Genomic DNA, 19,966 nt, shown 5'->3' on the forward strand with positions numbered 1-19,966 from the left:
TAAGACCGGTGGACATTTTACAATCAAAGGGCAGCGGAAGGTTTTAATAGAGAATTTGGGAGGAGGGATAGAAGAACCAAGGGTGCGAAGAGAAATACTGTTGGTTTATACCAAACAGTCCATAATAATAATAATAGACGAATAGGGGCGAAGTCACATCTTCATCATTCTATTCATGGGTCCTTGGGGAAGAAAGATCAGCCTTATATAGGTGATATCTTGCCCCAAAATATTCAGTTACAACAATAACTAGAAAATAACAGAATTCGGTTTGTAAAGTAGAAAAAGGAAAGCAAAACAAAATAATAAAACAACAAAACAGAAATCTGGCCCATGTGCACCATAGGACCGAGACCGGGTGTCGAGAAAGGTTGCTGGAATTTATTCTAGGACCGATGCCTTGATTTTAGACCCTAGCAGAATGAGATGCTCAAAGAACAGATTCAAACTCTTTCATCTGAAAACAAAAGGCTTAACTAAGTTGTCAATGCATGGACAAGATCTGGTGATGCTGTCAAATATCAGATCAGCATTTTGAAACCTGCTAGATCTAGATCCGGATTGGGATATAACAGCAATGATCCTAACCTGTCATGCACAAAGTCAAAACCAAATGACAAGTTTAAGACTATAAACTTTGTCAAAGGGAGTATGACTGACAGTGAACCTGATCCTATTCATGAAGAAGTTGCTTTCAAAAATGAAATAGTTTATATTCCACCGATTGTTAGCTGGCTTAAGAATAAGCTAGAAAAAACTAATAAGTCTGGTAATTTAAATCCTGACTTTAAGTCAAGGAGTTTTAAAAGAAAATCTTCTTCAAAAGTCAAAGGATCAATGGCTAGCAGGAAGTCATCTGCTAAGTCAAAATCTTATGCATTAATCACAACACAAAATGGGAAATCCATTAGAATAACTCAAATATGGATTCTAAGGGACTAATTGATCGAGGACCCAATTAAGTGTGGGTATCAAAATTTGTAAATAGTTTATTTTGTAGGTGATGCAGGAGGATAGCAGGAAGGAAGCTAGAAGAGTACTCCTCTGAGTACACAGCTTGGAAGATCAACAATGACATTTGCCATTCTGGAAGAATAAATGTGTTTATTCGTTAAAAATGTTTTTGGTCTTTAGACCACAAAAATTATTTATTAAACTCTAAATGTCCATATTTATAATGAGAGGGAAAAATTACTTTGGAAGTAAAGATATTCTATAGACGAATATCCATAATCGGTCTAATTAGACAAGGGTATCTAAAAGAAACAGTATGTACTTAGACGTATTTTTGCTCATAATCCATACATCTAAGTCTATATGTTGAGGTGTTATACCTACGCAATTAGACAGACACGTCTAATAGACGTTAGACGTTTTTACGTCATGAGCAAAAGGATGCTCACGTCTAATAAACACACGTCTAACACGTGGTGTTTATGCGGAATTAGGCGTACACGTCTAATAAACATTAGACGAATTTTTATAAACCCGAAATTAGACGTATGCGTCTAATAGACTCATCCGTCTAATAGACGTTGTGTTATATGGATTTATGGAGTAAGAAAAACGTCTAACTACGTGCCGATTAGACTGATCAAGGACAGATGTCCCACGTTGAGAGCTATCTGCTTTTCCCGCTCAAAACATCAAACAATCATCTCTTAATAATATGAAGACACGTGTCTATCAAGTTAGAGAAAATGACTGATATACCCTCATTTTTAATGATGATTTCTTGAAAAAGGACGTCTAACATTTATTAATGGGCCATACCCCTAGAATAGACGGTTATTCTGTATATCCCTCTTTCATCTATATAAGGACATTTCTGCATGAATTTGAAAGCTTTCAATCTCTCGAAATTTTTAAGAACCCTAGCTTTCTTTGTAGTTCTCTCACTAAATCTCTCTGAAATCCTGTGTCGGTTCATATTCTCTCAAAATGGTGAAGAAAATCACTCTCGGTCACTGTACTTTGCAGGTGGACTTTCCATCGGTGTATTCGTTTGATCAACCGGAGGTGGTGAAGATGTTCCAAACCCTAGAATATTCTGGGTTAAGGAAGTATCTGGGCGGACTGTTCATCTTCTACGAAGACGAAGTTCGCGAGTTCTTCAAAACGACAACTATGGTGGATGATTCCATCGTAGCAACCGTCAACGGAACGAAGATTTCTTTTGACGAAGCAGTCTATGCGGAGTTCTTTGAACTTCCGACGGAGGGTCATCTTTTCGACTTGGTTCTCTCTTCAGAAATCATGGAGGAGATGAAGACAACTTTCTCTACAGATGGTTCGAAAATCCATGTGAATGGATCCAAAAAGGTATTCAAACTACATTTCATTCTCCTGAATGACGTGGTGGCGAAGGCGCTGCAAGGGAAAGCCGGTTCCTTCAATCTCTATAGTCAAGACCGTTTTGACTATATGTGTGTCATTTAAAAAGGGATCCAGGTAAACTGGGCTCATACCCTTTTTCAGAATTTGTGTTATTCTATCAGTCAGACGAACAAAGAAAGTATTACATATGCGGCTCAACTGAGTCACTTGTTGAAGCATTTGGGGATTCCCGTTGGTGAACCGGTGTAGATCAATTCTCCACGAGTATTTACTACTCTTACAGTGACTAGTACAATGACGTGGTTGAAGAACAACATTGAATCTGCATCTGGTGCTTCTAGTTTCCAAACCGGTGGAAAACCTTCCACCCGATCCAAGCCTTCTGCTTTTGTTATGTCAACAGGGGCAAAGAGAACCAAAACGGTGAACGAATCGGAGGCCAGTTCCTCCAGTCTGAAAAGTCCAAACCAGAAGGACTCTGAATCTGTTGATTCAAGGTTGAAGCAAGGTCCAGGCATACTTGTTGCAACTCCAATATTATCACTATCCACTCCTTCAACCTTTTTTAGGAAACCTTCGAGGTCTTGTGCCTTAAAGGAGAAGAAGACAAGGGCGCCCCGAGCGTCTAAATCTGCAAAGGTGAAGTCCTCAAAATCTTTGGCCGCTGTGCCTAAACTTGATGTTCCAGTAGTGGAACAAGCTGAATCTGTATTCTCTCCTTTGAGAGAATCTGCTGAAGGGCCTGCTGTTGAGTCAGCCGGTCCAAATGATGAAATTGTTGACAGGGTTGAGTCTCCTGTTGTTCAAATTGATCTAGTAGCCGCCTGTGCTACAGAGTCATTGCAACCAGAACAAGGTGCTATTCTTACCCTTGTGGCTAGTGAACCCATTATTCATGTCCCTAAAGATTCTCTGGTAGTCGGGAAAGTTGTTTGTATGGAGCTTCCTGCTAAGCTCTGTAAGAAACCACAATCTTCTTTCGAACTGTTGCGCTCCAGAAAAGGGACACGTGGAATTGTGATTGGTGAACCAAGACCCGCTCCAAAACCCGTAAAGGTTGTTGGAAAAGGAAAATCCATTGCAATTCAAGCTCCTGAGAAGGTATCTCAGGCAACAGGTATCGTTGACCTTATTTTGGATCAAGTTAAAGTTCTTACTGCTGAGAAATTGGGAATTTATGAGTCCTGGTCCATGGAGAGGATGTCCTCCAAGTACAACGACTCTCTATCAAATGCTTCCATAACAAAAGAATGGAAGAAGAGGGTGGCAAACGATAAGAAAGTCTTGAAATGGGCAAGAACTTCAGAAGTTGGTGAGGCTCTGAAGAAAAGAAAAATGGTGGAAGCTTGCATTTTTGGAAAAGCTCTTTTTCTAATTTTTGAAGCCAGGAAAGTTAACTTCAATCCTGATGCGAATGGAGCTGATGTTGAAGTAAAAGTATTGAAGAAGTTGAATGATATCCTGGACAGTTATGTCTCTGTTGCTTCTAGACATATTCATGGCGCCGATTGTTCTGGCGCAGAACCTCTCAATTAAGAAGAAGCTATGGACATTCAAGATGCTGATAAAGATGCTGATCAGCTAGATGATGCTCTCCTGATCGAATTCGGGAATCTTTCTGCCGAAGAGAGACGCATTCTAGATCAACCCTTCCAAGAATGTCTGAATGAAGAAGAAGAAAATGTGAATGTTCAAGAGCCTGAGCAAGCTCTTGAGATAAATGAAGAAGATATTCTTGTGGAAGATGTGACTGAGGAGTCTTTTAAAGCTCCTATTGAAGAAAAGGAGATTTTAACCCTTGTTGCGAGAATAGAGGGTGTTCAAGAGAAATTGGCCGAGGATACTCAGCCAGAAACTGCCAGAACTGAGGGGGAACCCTCCAAAGAGAAAGACGATGAAGAAGAAAGTTCCTCATTTGATGAGGAAAAGGATCAACAAGCAACTTTTGTGAAGCCCCGTTTATTTCCCGTCGCCGTTGTGAGAAGTGTTCACAAAAACATCAACATTCCTCGTCACTACTCTAGAAATATGCTTGAGAGATTTAAGAGGGCTGAAAAAGAAATTTAAGAAGAAGAACGAGACAAAGCTGCTAAGAATGCCGAAATGAATCATCCGGAGCAAATCTTGCATATTCATATAAACTTTGAGCCTATTCAAAGTATGGCAGCAGAATCTGAAGAAGTTTCGTCTCATGAAGAGTCATCTGCCGAAGGAAACAAAGTGCTAAGATCTATGAGGTCTATGATTTCATCAATTCATAAGACCATGTCTCAGACAATGAACTCAAGGGAAGAAGAAAGGGAGAGCTTTCACAATATTTTCAAAGTCCTCACTGATCTGGATAACACTTTGAAGAAGAACACATATGAGACCCATATCGCAAATGTAAACTTTTCAAAGTATGAAAAGGATCTCTTCAATCGTCAAAGTGAATTATTGGACATTGAAAGGCAATTCAATGATGAACGCCACAAGGAAACTATGGAAGAATTTAGTCTGGTGAAGAATCAGATGGTGGAAATCCAGGGTTGCATGAGTAGAAATGATAATGAACGCCAAGAATTTGCTAACTCCATTACTAGAAGGTTTCAAGCAAAGGAGGATGCAAAGGTCAATGCTGAAGGTGCTCAACCTCGACCAGTTCAAGGAGAGTCAAGCAGAAGGAATGGTGGTGTGTCAACTGGCACAAGATCCAGGCGAGCCCCAAGCACTGATGAAAATCCTAGACCAACCAAGAGAGGTGGTGGTCGAAACGGTGGTGAGCGTGGAGGTCGAAGTGGTGGTGGCCGGAGTAGGCTATCCAATGTCGATCAAGGTGGACGTGCCAGTGGTGGTGAATGCGGTGGAAGATCAAGTGCAGGCGGTCGTGGTGGTCGCGGCTATCCTCCCTTCTTCAACATGCTTCCCGGGAAAGAGATGAGTCCAACCGATCCTCGAGTTAAAAGGGAAGAACAATAATTTCTCTTCTTTTAACTTATTTAACTCTTATGAACAATTGTCTTTGATAGATTCTCGAATACTGGTTTTTGGATGAATGATGTAAGTGAACAAGGTTTTTTTATTTATATGATAAATGTATGTTTTGATATATATATGCAGGTCTGCAATTTCTTCATCAAAAAAGGGGAAATTGTTGGGTCAAATTATTTTGACTAAGTGTTGAAATAATTTAACCACTAATATTTTGATGATGAAATAACTTATAAGTTTTGATAGAGGTGTATTAAGACAATGTGTTATAAGACTTGGATCTAATGAGTATCATTAGACCAATTTTGGCTTTCATTGCATAAAATTAGACTTACAATCTAACTCATATAAGTTAGACGTGTAGTCTAATAGACGTGTAATTAGACGGATGGTCTAATAAATACACGGAATTAGACGTAAGTCTAATGGAATTAGACGTAAGTCTAATGGAATTAGACATAAGTCTAATAGAATTAAACGTACAGTCTGACTCATCAGAGTTAAACGTGTAGTCTAATAGATGTAAAGAATTAGACGGATATTCTAATGAATACACGGAATTAGACATAAGTCTAATATATTTGTAATTAGACGGGTAGTCTAATTTATGCGGAATTAGACGTGCAGTCTAACTTAGTGGAGTTAGACGTACAGTCTAATAGAATATGAAAGTTAGACTTGTATCTAACTCCTTCAGACAAGTCTGAGGTAGAACCGGAATTAGACGTGCAGTCTAACTCAATGGAGTTAGACGTGCAGTTTAATGGTTATTGAATAATTAGATGCGAGTCTAATTAATGAAAGTTAGACGTGCGTCTAACTCCTTCAGACAAGTCTGAGGTAGAACCAGAATTAGACGTGCAGTCTAACTCAGTGGAGTTAGACGTGCAGTCTAATGGTTATTGAATAATTAGACATGTGGTCTAATTAATGAAAGTTAGACGTGCGATAACTCCTTCAGACAAGTCTGAGGTAGAACCGGAATTAGACGTGCAGTCTAACTCAGTGGAGTTAGACGTGCAGTCTAATGGTTATTGAATAATTAGACGTGTGGTCTAATTAATGAAAGTTAGACGTGCGTCTAACTCCTTCAGACAAGTCTGAGGTAGAACCAGAATTAGACGTTCAGTCTAACTCAGTGGAGTTAGACGTGCAGTCTAATGGTTATTAAATAATTAGACACGAGTCTAATTCTATTAGACCAGGCGGTCTAATAGACGTTTTTCTATTAGAAGGAGATGACTTACTTCATTAGACTGATTTTCACAATTCGTCTAACTGAAATACGTCTAATGCACAGTTTAAGAAGTACGCTTGAATCTAACATTTCACCTACCCACGTGCTATAGTTGTACCCTAATCCTGATCCACTTTCTAGTGAAGATGAGTACAACAGCTATACGCATCCAATCAAGGAATTCCACGTAAGAGAATTTTTCTCAAATTACTTGTTTTGCAGGTACATCCCTGATGGAATATTCGGCGCACTACCAGTTTTGTACGGCCACGATCCTTGTGCTCAGAACCTACTGTGTACAATGGAAGTTTTCTAATGGAAGGGTGCCACGTATCATTCTTGATGTTTCGACCGTTGGCTCCTGCTCAGTATTTAATCAATCCTAAGGACAACGGATGAAGCACCTTTTGCTTGCCAATCTTGCTTACTAAAACTACAGAGAATTCAAGCCTTTGAATATTGTGAAGCTTCTTTCTGATTGTACTGTGTGTGAATCGAGAGAGAGAGAGCTAGAATCAAAACACCTTTAGCTGAGTGATATTCTTCATCTTGTAATTGAACAGAAAGTGTTCTGTTCAATAGTGAGCTAAGTGTGTGTGTAAACTGTATTTGATTGTAATCATATTATAGTGAATCCTTCTGGTGGTTGGAAGAAGGGGTGACGTAGGAGAGTTTCTCCGAACATCCATAAACAAACTGATGTGTTCTTCTTTTCTGTCATCTTTTCATATTTCATCTTGTGCTTCAAACCCAAGTAAACAATTTTGCCTTGAATCCGTTTCAAGTGTTTACACAAGTTTGTGTAGAATAGAAAGCGAATCAAATTCCTAACAGGATTTCTTTCAAACTGTTTTTCATAAGCCTTCATCCTTAGCCAGACCCCGTCTCTATCGATAAAGCCGATCCTATCATATAGAATTGGGCCTAAGGTTTTGAGGCTCAATTGGATTTACCTCAATGTTAGGTACAAAAGGGGGAAGGAAGATATGTGCAATTTTTTATTGGATTCAAAAAAGCATGAAATCACATAATGTTGAAGATGTCAATCAAATCGTATTATTATGGAAATGTAACCTAAAAGACCACAATATCATATCATGTTGGAGATGTCAAAGATATTACATTATCATTACCCTAATAATGAATTATAAAAGCCTATATATATATACATTGTAATCGAGAAGAGTGTGAGACTAAATTCTAGAATAAATAGAGAGAGTTAGAGTTTATAATCCCTATTATAACTTTAATGAATTGATTCTCCAAAACAAGGATGTAAGACATTGTTGGTCCGAATCTGGGTAAGATTCTTGTATCGTTATTTTCGTTCTTTCTTATTTTTACGCTATTGTTCTACATTCCACTACGGTTGTTATTATTCCGCTTTCATTTTTAGGGTGATAGTTTTTCACCACAATATTAATTTAATTGTTAGTATTAAGTTTATATATGATTTTAATTGTATGAATTTATTGCAAAAGGAGTTATTGTATGTTTATAAATTAAAAAAATGTTTTTATTTATTCAAATTAATTTTTATTTATTAATTAATTTTATAAATATATTTTTTTGTATTATTATTTTAAAATAAATTTTACACAATTTTTTTTACTTTTGTTGTTCACTATTTTAGAACACTAACTATGAGTTTTTTTAGAAAAGTCAATGACAACTTCTACTTATTTACATATATAATAATGCTTATATTGAATTTTCATGGTTTGTCGGTTGCGAGTTGTGGTTAATTTAAATATATATGTGGTAGTAATGAATACATGGGTCGGATCGTGGGCTGACCCGCCCATAAATTTGAAACAGTTACAAATAAAATTAAAAGTTATATATATATATATATATATGTTTTGAACTTACAACCTTACAAAAACAAGTACAGTCTTTAACTAACTAAGCTAATAAGATTTTATATTTAAATTTAACACTAAATTTGATGAATGTGGGACATTCTTAACAATATAAATTTATCTTTTTAACTAACGAATATATATATTTATATAATAATAATGCTTAATTTGAATTTATTTGGTTTGTCGGGTCGGGAGTTATAATTAATTTGGATATATATGTGAGAGTAAATAGATACTTGGGTTGGATCGTGGGTTGACCCACTCATAAACTTGAAACAAGTAAAAATAAAATTAAAAATATTATATGTATGTTTTGAACTTACAACCTAACATAAAAGGTACAATCTTTAATCAAGTGTGATTTGCATGTAGTTTGTCGATGGATAATATGCTGGTAATAATTGAGAGTGGTTAAAAAATATGAATCAAATATTTGATTGAACAAAGTGTGAGGTAACTAGGTTAAATGTCGATTGAGATTGGTGGTTTGTTTTCCTAGGGATAAGAGACATGTGAAAGTGTGATTGAGATGTAGTTTATCGAGAAAGTAAGAGGTCGTTAACAAATGATTATGACGTCCTGTGATTAAAGGTAGATTGAAATTTGGTGGTAAGTTTTACTGAAGGATAAGAGTTGTTTAAAACTATGATTGAGATTAATGGTTGGTTTTATGAGAAATAAGAGACATTTGAAAAATATTTTTAGCTTATTAATAAAGATTTAAATGTTATTTGAGAAATTTATCAAAACAATTCAAAATTTTGATATTTATTAGATTATAAAATATATATGCATGCATACAATTATAAATAAATCTTATCAATCACAAGTAGTCTAATGGTTAAAAAGATCACCTTCCACAATTGAGACTAGAGTTTGAAGTCTTACAAATGACAATTTGAGTGAATTATATTTGTTTGAAGAAATAATGTGATGATTGTATGTGTGGGTATAAATGTGAATAAGTGTTTGAGAGAATTGTGTAATGGTGGTATATGTGAGTGCAAATTTGAATAAATTATATGTGTTTAAGGAGATAGTATGATAGTGGTATATGTGGGTAAAAATTTGAATAATTTATGTGTTTGAAGGGATAGTGTGATGGTGGTATATGTGGGATACAAATTTGAATAAATTATATGTGTTTGAGACGATACTGTGATGGTGGCATATGTGGGTGCAAATTTGAATGAATTATATGTGTTTGAGAGGATAGTGTGATTGTGATATATGTCGGTGTAAATTTGAATGAATTATATGTGTTTAAAGGAATAGTGTGATGGTGGTATATATGGGTAAACATTTGAATGAATTATATGTGTTTGAAGAGATAGTGTCATGGAAGTATATATGAGTGCAAATTTGAATTAACTATATGTGTTTTAGTGATGCTTCTATTTTATTGAATATATTTTTATCCTTAAATTTTTAATATGATGTAAGATTGTTAGATGTTTATTTCAATCATCACAAAAAAATTAAGAATGAAGAAGCTATGTATACAAGTATTGTGAAAGAAGATGAATTAAAGAAACTATGGAAACAATTATATTATCAATGTCCCCATTAGAATGATACTAATAACACTCATACTGTATCAAAGAGCAATTGTTGGGGGGGGGGGGGACTTATACAATAAAATAGGAAATGAAAGAAAGAACACGCACAGTTCGGCCAAATGACGTCTACGTCTCCAAGCAATAAGGATGTCAATTAATAAAGAATAAAATATACAACTATGAGGTGCAATAAACCAAATGGGGGAGAGTTTCTTTTATAGATTAAGAAACTTCTCGCACTACCATCATCTTCCGATGTGAGATTATAATTAGGAATGATGAATCAATAGATGTATTATGAAAGAGTAATGACAAGGATAATGGTCGATCAATACACAATTACGAAATCTATTACTCGAGAGAGAAAAACAATCGGTGATAAATTCATATATAATAATATAAATGTCTATCAAAATTCTGTTTAGTACAATATTTAAAGTAATATGATTTAAAAAATATTGTAATAATTGTTTTAAAAAATTAAAGTGTTAGTTGTATATTGTAGTAACTTTAGGGGCTGTTTTAATATTATTGATTTAAATAAAAAAAGAAATAAAGACGAAGTGAGTCAACTCGAAGGAGAGGTCATGTCATGTCAACCGCCAATTAATTGTAGCTATGAATGAAGAGCTCTTTCTTCTCTATTTCTTACTAATTTCACCTCAGTTTTGATAACCATGAGATTACGATCAAAATGCACCGCTTCTTCTTCTTCATTGCTTTCTTTTGATTTTGTCATTTCGCCGCTGCATTTGTCCAATTTCATCTCAGCAAATGGGTTCTCTTCCGTCGAATGACCGAATAAAGTAGCGTCGAGTACTATGAGCGGCTGGCTGACCACAATCGGCACATAGAACGCCACTCAGTGTCTCCGACGGAAATCCCACTCTTCGCATCAACTCATTCGGATTGTAAGACATGATTTCTTCCCTTGGCTTGAAGAAATAGGCTAGGGTTTTGTCTTTGCACTGTTTGTTTGTTTGTTTAATGTGTCTCGTACTTTTAGTCTGCATTTCTCAACTGTCTCTCGGAGAACAAACACCTGGGATAAATTTATTGGTAGCTAGTCTTGATACTGTGTTACAGGTTAGGGTTTGACAAATTACTGAATTATGTGGTTTTATGATTTAGGGCAGCGGAAGCAGTGTTTTTGAAGAAGAAGAAAGAAGGATCTGTCAATTCATTAACAGCCAAGAAGAAGAAGCAAAGGTACATAACAACTTTTAAGATTTTCCATAACATTGATAAAGAGATTTGGGATTGTTATACCCAAACATTACAGTATTACAGTTACATAACTACCTTTCATAACTACTCACTACACAAACAGTTACTAACTTCTAACTTGTATAACTGTCTAAACTTATCATAAACACAACACACACAACAAACATAACTGTCATACAATTATACTGAAATTACTAGCTACATGTATCATTATTCCCCCCTTAAAACATTTGTCGTCCACGACGAACAGTTCTTGCTTTAGTTTGTTTCCATGTTGGGAACATTTCAGGGAATTGAATATGCATTGTTTCAAAATCTTCCCATGTTTTGTCTTCAGGACCTGAACCATCCATTCAACCAAAACTTGTGCCTTTTTTTTGTTTCGAACTGTGACCTCTCATTCCCCTACTATCTTGCCTTTCCTGTCAGCTTCCTTGGTTTGGGGGATTTCCACAATGGCAGTAGGGGTGCCTTGGAAACTTTTTAACTGAGATACATGAAAAACATTGTGTATTTTTGCACCAGCTCCTAGCTCCAGTTTGTAAGCCACATTACCGATCCTTTCTAGCACTTTGAATGGTCCAAAAAATTTAGGAGACAGCTTGTGGAAACATTTTCGAATAGATAATTGTCTATAGGGCTGCAGTTTTAACAGGACCCAAGCTCCTACCTCAAGTATCACATCTGTTCTTTTCTTATCTTGCACCTGTTTCATTCGGTTTTGTGCTCTTTGTAGGTGAAACTTCAGTAATTGGAGAGTTGTTTCTCGTGTAGAAAGAGTTAAGTCCACTTCTTCAACTCTTGAATCTCCAGCGACATATGAGGTGTGAGTTGGTGGAAAATACCCATAGATAGCTTCAAAGGATGAGGTTTGGATGACTAAATGGAAGTTGGTGTTATACCACCACTCAGCCAATGGCAACCAACGAACCTATTCCTTGGGGGATTGTCCAGCCATACATCGTAGGTAAGTGCTTACAATTTATGTTTGTCCGTCTGATTAGGGATGATATGTTGTGGACAAACTTTGCTGCACCTGTTGTATCTTTAGGAATTCTCTCCAAAAGGTGCTGAGAAACACTTTATCTCGATCACTAACTATAGACAGAGGCATCCCATGAAGTTTAGAGACATTATTGACAAAAGCTTCAGCGACTGTTTTGGCAGAAAATGGGTGTCGCAGGCTAATGAAATGTGCCATCTTGGACATTCTGTCCACCACCACGAAAATTACATATTTACATTGTGTTTTGGGGAGATTTTCTATAAAATCCATGGAGATGGATTCCCAATATCGATATCGAATTGTTAATGGCTGTAACCTGTCTTTATATGCCATATTATCTGACTTATTTTTTTGACATGTCTCGTAGGTTCAAACAAACTCCCGCACATCCTTAGTCATTCCTGACCAAAAGTATACTAGCTGCAATTTCTTTTGTGTGACCAGTGAGCCTGAATATCCCCCTTCTGCACCGTAATGCTATCAGTGTGGTCCTCAATTCAACGTTTCGTCCAACTACTAATTTCCCTCTTCTTCTCAATGTGCCATCGATATAAGTGAAATCCGGGTGAAAATTTGGTGCATCACTTATTTCATGAACAAGCTTGACCAGATTTAGATCTGTGACATACGTTTCTTATATTTGTTTTTGCACAGCTGTTTGGTATACCAAAATTCCTGCACATTGGACCCTTGTATCCCGCCTAGATAATGCATCTGCCACCAGGTTCTCTTTTCCCTTTTTATACTGAACTGTGAAATCATAACCTACCAATTTGTAAAGCCACTTTTGTTTTGCAGGAGTTTGCACTCTTTGTTCTAGCAGATACTTAAGCGCTTTATGGTCTGTTTTCACCACAAATGTTTTATATTTGAGGTAGGTTCTCCACTTCTGCACAGCAAATGTTAAGGACATCAGTTCCTTTTCATAAGTCGATGATGGCAGCTTCTCGGATTCGATAGCTTTGCTGATAAATGCTATTGGGCGACCTTCCTGCATCAACACTGCACCAATGCCTTCTCCGCTTGCGTCCGTCTCTACAACAAATGGAGTTTGAAAATTGGGCAGCGCCAGAACTGGAGAGGATATCATCATTTGTTTCAGCAACTGAAATACGTCATTTGCTTCTTTGTTTCAACCAAACTATCCATTTTCAGCAGAGAAGTAAGGGGTCGATTAATGCAACCGTATTGCTTGATGAATCTACGGTAATACCCGATTAAGCCTAGGAATCCTGGGCTCTTGTGATAAGTGCAAAGAACTAGGCTTCATTCTCTGTTTTTGCTTGTACCATGGCAGTCAGGCTGCCCTTCCTTAACCATTTCTCCAACTGGTGACCCTCTATAAGATTAATTTGTGTTTGGGGTATCCCTTTTTTGAAATTGTCAATAGAATGCTATGATTAGATCCAAGTTATCTTTCTTTTTTTTTTCATGATTTCATAGAATTTTTGATTTGTTATTCATGAATTTTTCTAGTCAATTAAATTCAATTTGAATTATAAAACATATTAATCTAATATTATGAATCATTAATATAATTATATATTAATAATAACCGTCTTAACTTAATAAAAAAATTTCAATTTTAAAAAGAATAAATAGAAATAAAATACAATTTTAAAATACATTATAATAAAAAAGGATAATACAAAAAAAATTAAATATTAATACATAATCCAAAAATAGGATTCCCTTAGAGAGCAATTTGTTCGTCAGATCAGAAGGGGATTAAATCCCATTTCTTCCACTTTCATTCATTCATTATTAAGATGTAAGATGAGAGATATTTATCTCTAGCTTACACTAAGTTAGGGGATTAATAACCGCTAAATCTGGAAATGAAAGAGGGCTCAAGAAGTTTTCGAAAAAGGTTTTTCTTAGTTCAGGGGACAAGGACAATCTCTTCATCACACGATCCAAAAAAAATATCTAGATTTTGAATCTATGTCGAATTGGTAGGTGTACATGTATCAATCAAATTCATTTCGTTGGAATGGGAATAAAATCAAGTTAATAAAACAAAAGGTTGGATTTAAAACAATTCATTGTATTTTTTCTAGACTTGCTAGGTAACTCCTTCTAAAATTCTAGAATGAACCACAAACTAGTCACTATGAGTTTAGTGCATATACTTATGTATATAATATATGTACAGAGATGGATTTTATCCGCATAGTGAATGATTCTGATGAACCAATCCAATAAATCATTCCTTTAATTTATTAAAAAGCAGTGACATCACACAAAAAATAATGTTACTAATCGAAATATAAAACAAAGGAATTGTTGGAGTTTTCATTTCTATCTAGTACCAACACACTGGATGGTAAGAAAAGATCTCCTCAAGAAGTTTTCGAAAAAGGTTTTTCTTAGTTCAGGGGACAAGGACAATCTCTTCATCACACGATCCAAAAAAAATATCTAGATTTTGAATCTATGTCGAATTGGTAGGTGTACATGTATTAATCAAATTCATTTCGTTGGAATGGGAATAAAATCATGTTAATAGAACAAAAGGTTGGATTTAAAACAATTCATTGTATTTTTTCCTAGACTTGCTAGGTAAATCCTTTTAAAATTCTAGCCTGAACGAGGAGAAAAATCCATTCTTTATAGCCGAAAGCTCCCGAAGAGAAAGAGGGCTTTGCTGCTTTGCTTGACTACGTGAACCAGGTCCAGGTCTTGCATTTGGCATTCCCAATGTTGACGTCCCATCGAGTGAGCTAGTTAACGGTGAAACAGATTTAGGAAAGAACCTTCTACGCCTTTGATCCGGCCAGTGTAACCTCCCGATTTAGAAAAAATACCGAATCCATTGATTTAATGGATAACATAATATATATTTTTGTAGATTAGATATTATACAAAAAGTTTCTAGAGTAATACCTTTCCTCTAGTTATTTCAACAAAATTAGAAATTTTTAGAACTTCATTGAAAAATTTCTATTTACTTATTACTTACTCAAAAAGATTCTCTATCTTTTTTGGTTTGTCCACTACTTTAAAAATTAAAATAGTATATGTAACACATTTTGGAAAAGGCGGGTAGGGATAATCGTCCAGGTCTGATTGTGAAAGAAAAAAGCCACCCCGCCACAGCAGGCGGGTTGCTTCCTCTGTCGTCGTCTAATGGAATGATCAAATTTACTTATTCGATCTAATAAGTACCTTGTGTCAGAATTAAGAAATTCTATGGCTCAGATATTTAGTATTTATTACTGTGTCTACTATTTAGACAGAATACCCTCACCCATTCTTACTAAGAAACTGAAAGAAACTCCCGTTTTTCCGTAAGAGATGAAGGCTCCTGAGCTCCCTTTTCAGGATGGAACGTTTGTTCAGGACCACAGGACGGGCTAGGGTCCCGTTAAATTATACCTACCTGGTAAATCCCGCCACAGAGGTTGAATAAAAGGATAAGATGAATTCCCAAGCATTTTTATTTATTATTTAAAAATAATAAAAGGAGCAGACAGAATTGGGCATGGACGAGCCTCGACTGGGCCAACATTGATGAAAAAATTAGAAAAAAACTTCTCCCATCGCTTCACGGTGTAAAGCAAAGAGTGGAAAGAACAGGATTAACTGCATTTTATATGTTTCAGATTTATTTACTTACTTTTGAGGGACATTTAAATGCTCATTTGCTGATTTGAAAAAATAAAGGATTTCTAAGCATCTTCTTATCCTAAAACAAATAATGAGCATAAAAATTCAATTAAATGGAAACACTATTCCTTCTTTTCGATCGAATCGATCATAACCACTACCTACATTCCAGGAAATTGTGCACCACAAATAGGAACTAATAAAAAGACCCGCGATCCCATAGAAAGACATTATGAGTCCTTGTGGAAAAAAATGAGCTTTCCCAAATAAAAAGCTTTAATCCTTTAAATTTTATTAATTAGTCAAGCTTGAGAAAAAAAAGTGAGAGAAGGGGGCTTGAGCGATATCTTCTTTGGCGAAAAGGAAGAGGTCATCATGTTTCCAATCCAAAAGAAAAAATTCTTGGAAGTCGTTGTGGTCGGACTCTATTATGGATTTCTGACCACATTCTCCATAGGGCCCTCTTATCTCTTCCTTCTCCGAGCTCAGGTTATGGAAGGGGGAGAAGAAGGAACCCAGAAGAAGGTATCAGCAGCAACTGGTTTTATTACGGGACAACTCATGATATTCATATCGATCTATTATGCGCCTCTACATCTAGCATTGGGTAGACCTCATACAATAACCGTCCTAGCTCTACCCTTTCTTTTGTTTCATTTCTTCCAGCATCACAATTCCATTTTTGCCTAAATTGCGGAGTAAATGGGCTTCTAAATGCGGTATTTCGTTAGTGATCCTTTCGGGGCCTTGGCTTGTCACATGCGTCTGAATTTCATATTTCTTTATATGAAACGAAGTATAAATATCTCCATATACCAAGTGTTCATTAATGAGTAACATGGAATAGATCCAAGAGGAATCTTATTTAGTTCGATGTGGTAGAGGGGCAATTATTGGTGGAGCCGTATGAGGTAGGAAACTCTCATGTACGGTTTGAAGGAAAGGAATTGACTGTCCTATTCCGACCGGGGGGAACACGCCATTCAGCAAGGAGATTCTGAAATTGCGGATGGCAAGGAAAAGTTTGATTCAGAGGGAGAAAAAATTGGAACATAAATATCATTTGATTCTCTATGGGTTGCATTCATACACGCATCCACGAAACCTGGAATGTTGATAGGGGTAAGCCCGGACCGGAAGACGAAGCGAAACGGGGATGGCACTTTGTCCCCCGACATCGGCCTTGAGGACTTTATCAAAAAGTAACTAGTTTCGGCGGGCAGTCCTTCACTGAAAATGAATCCATTTTATAAAATGATTCAGTGTAATTTATTTTCACACTTTCTCTAGACCCAACCACGGCCCTCTGTTCAAGTACCTCTTCTTCTACTCGAGCCTCGGCAGAGCGTTTTTGATCTCATTCGTATGATAACGAATTCTAAAGGACTCTTGAATATTGCACCGGTGCTGGAAAAGATTTGACTCTTCCCTACCGAGACAACAGACACTCTTCAACGGATCCTCCTTGAATCAACTAGTAGATCACCTTTTTTAAGGTTTCGTACTACTGTGATAGGTGAATTGCTCAGGAGAGGTTTAGCTAACCGGAAGGGAATCGTGAGACAGTTCGGTTCTCTAGACCCATCTGCCGCCCTGGAGAAGGGGCGCGGTGTTGAAATTGTTGAACCGGAAATGAGTTGGAAAGGAGTGGAACGAAAGCAGACAAGTGAAGACCAAAAGAGACAGGCTTATGACTAAACACTACCCAGATTGCAAGGTAATAGTTGCACCCTCCATTTCAAAAGAAAATGTAATATTTTCAAAATTCCAGGCTGATGTGCCTAAAGTAATTAACCACTCTATGCCAAACACCATATCATAACTTGTCATGGTAAAAACTTTCATATCCACTTGGTAATCTTTACCTTCCATGGACCATTTCAGGTTTTTGCAAATGCTGGAACAAAACAGGATTGAACCGTCTGCCACTTTTACCGACAACACTTGAGTTTTCATAGCCTCGTGGCCTATATTTCTTAGTATCCTACTGTTAATGAAGTTGTGAGTGATGCCTGTGCCTCTGGGAAATATTTATATATTGTTGATTGTAATACATGACTGATTCCTCATTCTGTTGCAGGTGCATAATCTGTCTCATGGGGGTGTCATACATAGAGGGACCAAAATGTGCTAGTAGATCCCTTCTAAACACTTCCCACGTCAAGATTTCCCGATGATTACGTTGCTGCAAATAGGAACCGTACCACATTCTGTCGTTGCCCGTAAAATGGATGGGAGCAATGTCTGTTTTAGTTTCATCCTCCGTCTTATCAACTCGGAAAATTGTTCTGCAGATATGAGCCAACCTTCCACTTCGGTTCCATCAAATCGAGGAAAGTCGACTTTGGTGAGCCGGGTTGGAGGAATATGTCGAACGTTTCTATCACGTGGAGGGTTCTGAAGGCCATTACCCTCGTGTCCCCTATGGCGATTTTCTTGGCCAAGAATATGAATTTGTTCTTCAGTGGCCTTCATACGAGTTTCAATAGTGTCAAATCTACGATCCATTCTAGTGTTTACATGAAGAAATGAGGCAGTTAACGTTTCGATGGAAGCACGAAGGGCATTAATCTCTGACTGTTGTTGGGTTTCCACCATGGTAGGATTGTATGGCTCTGATACCAAGATGTTACATGTTAGGGTTTGACAAATTTCTGAATTATGTGGTTTTATGATTTAGGGCAGCGGAAGCAGTGTTTTTGAAGAAGAAGAAGAGATCTGAAGAAGAAGGAAGGATCTGTCAATTCATTAACAGCCAAGAAGAAGAAGAAAAGGTACATAACAACCTTTAAGATTTTCCATAACATTGATAAAGATATTTGGGATTGTTATACCCAAACATTACAGTATTACAGTTACATAACTACCTTTCATAACTACCCACTACACAAACAGTTACTAACTTCTAACTTGTATAACTGTCTAAACTTATCATAAACACAACACACATAACATACATAAATGTCATACAATTATACTGAAATTACTAGCTACATGTATGTTACTGGTAGTCTTTTTTTTTTTTCTTTCTTCATGTCCTGCTTTGGGGACGATGGAACAGGCAGGATATATAAAGATAGTCTTAACCGAGCTTATCCTGATCATTCTTGTTTCCTGTATTATTACCATATCACTGTTCAGTCTCTCAACTCAACTCTGTAGATCTTGTTTAGGTAAATAATGGTGTACTTATTAATTTTGTTTCTTAATTAAGAATATAATTAAATTTAACCATATTCCTAAAACAAGGCCTTAAGTTACTTACCAGTTGTTACTGTGATCCCACATTGGTTATATGATATTACTTTCTACACCATATACAAAAAAGTTTAGAGATTGCAAGTCACGACCTTACTTGAACAGGATCTGTTCTATAGGCTCGTACATCTGTATCCTTGATTACTAAGGAGACAGGAATCTATGTCTGGTTGATGAGATGTTCCTGCTAGACCAGAGCGTGATTAACGGTGCTGTGGCTGCCGGCTTTGGCTTGTGGGTCACATTGCTGTAGAGGATCGTTCTCAGTGAATGGGCTTTGGCCCGGGCTGGGTTGGTCTTGCGGTTGTCTGACAGACAGACTCCAAACCTTTTCTTTTCTATTGTCAAAACCATTTTTTGGTATACTTATATAGACTGGACTCCTTTAGTTGGTGACATCCTAATATTGAAGAGCTATTTAACCATATTCCAAAATAGTCCTTGAGCTGTTTGTTGGGGGCCATGGTTTGTTGCTGATAATATTCTTTGACGATAGAGAGGCATGAGTTTTTGAAGACAATTAGTCCAATTAACAAATGTGCTCATCTACCTTCCATTGTGCAAGACTTTACTTGAACATATCTGTTATATAGGTCTGTCTGCATACTTGATATTCTAAAAGACATGACTCTATTCCTTCTTCTCTTTGTGTGAATTTTGTTTTTATTAGGTCTTTTTCCTATATGAGTGTTTTCTTCTTTTCAAAACATATTTTAAGCTAGACTTCTTTACTTGAAGATGACCTGTTCTGTCTCTTTGAGATCTAAAAGGACAGGAAAGTATGTCTTCTATTTGTGTGAATATTGTTTTTATGGAAACATATTTTACTATGCAAAAAGAACTTCACTTTCCCTTTGAGATGGAGTTCCTCACATGATGTTTATAAGACATGTTTTTC

At 36.5% G+C, this 19,966-nt stretch overlaps 1 non-coding gene across 1 annotated transcript; it reads left to right on the forward strand.

The window, feature by feature from the left end:
* The first annotated feature begins 19,155 nt into the window (after positions 1-19,155).
* LOC124937195 lies at positions 19,156-19,386 on the forward strand. Its single transcript, XR_007099304.1, has one exon. It is a non-coding gene; the product is annotated as a small nucleolar RNA U3 (small nucleolar RNA).
* Positions 19,387-19,966: the final 580 nt, after the last annotated feature.

This window comes from Impatiens glandulifera, chromosome 4, assembly GCF_907164915.1.
Source record: "Impatiens glandulifera chromosome 4, dImpGla2.1, whole genome shotgun sequence".
NCBI lineage: Eukaryota > Viridiplantae > Streptophyta > Magnoliopsida > Ericales > Balsaminaceae > Impatiens > Impatiens glandulifera.